Here is a 2,830-nt window from a genome sequence, read left to right on the forward strand (position 1 = left end):
AACCCAAAGTAATTTTTTTCCCGGTACATTAATATAATATATATATATAAAAGATATATATATATATATATATTTATATATATATGTGTGTGTGTGGGTGTGGGGTGTGTGTGTGTGTGTGTGTGTGTGTGTGGGGTTGTGTGTGGTGTGCATAGTATATAATGTAAAATTTGTATATACAAATGTGTATTAAAATGTAAATATATATATATATATATATAATAATAATATGTACACAACACACACACACACACACACACACAACACACACAAAACATGTATATATATATATATATATTTATATATATATATATATAAAATAATTATTATATATGTAAGTATGTATACACACATTCATGTCTGTATTTTAGGCCAAAATTACGAATGTCGGACAAATAAAAAAAATCACTTACTGGATATTTGTAATTTGTAATTTCAGGTTACGCCGTTAGACTAAGTCTGCTTTACATAACCTTTGGATTCGCATTATCGTGTAAGCATTTTCAGAGATCAGTAGCATTAAGCGAGAAAAGATCGTAAATTAGAGATGTAAGTTGGAATTCTTCTCGAAAGTCATAAAAAATGTTAATGTTATTTAAGACAGAGCTTCTGTAGTCGCTAATTAATCCTGTGTACACAAAAAAGAAAAAAAGGAGGAATTCGCTCCACGTGCAACTTTTTCAAGAATATTTAGATCTCCAGTGAGTTTCCCAACTCGGACAACTTTCATATGATACTTTAAAGAGGCGGTAATACTCAGTGTTGATATACTTTCTGTATAAATACATTTACATACACACATACATATATTCATATATGTGTATATGTGTTTATAGATAAAAATGAAAAATGAATAAATAAATAAATAAATAATTAAATATATATATAAACATATATATACATATGTATATATATATATATATATTTTTTAGGGCGGCCAATTTTTTGGGTTTTAAATCGAATTCTTAGTAATTTCTTTAACTTCATTTTTACCTTTTATATCTTCGGTTCATTTCCCCGCTCCAACTACTGGCTCGTGCCTGATCAAACGCAGATGTCGAAGGGGAAATCAACTCCGTGGCAAAAGTGTCAGCGCCCGAACCGCGGGTTTATTAGGAAGGGCATCCAATCACGCAAGGGGGGCAAATGCCAAATGACCTCCCATTAAAAATTGGGGAGAGGCCAAATTCACGCAGTGGAATAAATGGCTGCTGTTAAAAAAAACAAACAAACATATATAAGTATATATATAGAATTTATATATATATTGGGTGGGGTTTGTGTGTGTGTGTGTGTGGGGTGTGTGGTTTTGTGTTTTGTGTGTGTGTGTACTATATATATAAATATATATATATAAATATATAAAATATTATATATATAATTATATATAAAAGTATAAAAAATATATTATATATTGTAAATATATATCATATATATGTATTAATATATATATATATTTATATATATATTATATACATGTTTTATATAAATAAATTTTTTTTATATGTAAAATATAATATTTATATATATGTATTTTATATATATACAATAAAAATTAAAATATATATTATTATATATATATAATTATATATATAAAGTGTATATTATTATATATATATATATATATATATTTTATATAAAATGTGATTTTAAAATAAAAATATATATATATATATATATATTTTATATATATATATTATAAAGTATATATATATATTATGTAATACCTACACACACTCACACACACACACACAATATATACATATATCATTTATATGATATAAGATAGGATAAATCTAGAGATTAGATAGGTATATCGATATATAATATAAAAATTTAAAAATGATATATAAATATAATATATAAATAAATATTTTATAATATTATATAGTATAAACACAACACACATGTAAAAATATCTAAACAAATCTAAACGAAGAAAAGAGATCTATCCTCGGCCCACCCGCCGGTCATGAGGCACCTATATTCTGCCAAGACACGGAGCCTGAGTAAACACCTGTTGTTACGACACGCTTTTCTTTTCCAGTTTTTGGGTCACTGCAAAGTAATTTTTGGCCCCCGCCCTTTGGGGGGTTTTGGTGCCGGGCAGAAAGGACGGGGGAAAATTTAAAAAGGGATTTTTTTGTTTTTTGTGGTAGCATTATATTTATATATAAATATAATTAAATAAATATATATATATATAATATATATATTTTTATATAATTTATATATATATATTTTTATGTATATATATATGAATTTACTATATATGAATTTATATTTTATATATATATATAAATATAATATTAACTTATATACAATATATATAAAATATTAAATATATATATATAAATATATATAAATATGTATGTATGTAATATTATATATTTGTGTATGTATAACACACACACACACCCTAACACACACACACAAACACACACACACACATATATACATATATATATATATAATAATATATATATAATAAATATATGTAAAATACATATATTATATATATAAGTATATATTCATGATATATGTATATATTTTTATATATATAAAAATATATACACACACACAGTATGAAAAGGTATACAGTATGTTTGTGTGTGTGGTATGGTGTGTGTGTGTGTGTATTGTGTGTGTTTGTGTGTGTGGTGGTGTGGGGTGTTTATTATATATATTATAAAATTTTATATAATTTTATATATATAAAATATTAATATATAATAAAATAATATATAATATATATATATACAACATTTTGAGAGGTATAACAGTATGTGTTGTGTGTGGGATGTGTGTTTGTGTGTGTGTGTGTGTGTGT

This window comes from Penaeus chinensis, chromosome 16 (genome assembly GCF_019202785.1).
Source record: "Penaeus chinensis breed Huanghai No. 1 chromosome 16, ASM1920278v2, whole genome shotgun sequence".
NCBI lineage: Eukaryota > Metazoa > Arthropoda > Malacostraca > Decapoda > Penaeidae > Penaeus > Penaeus chinensis.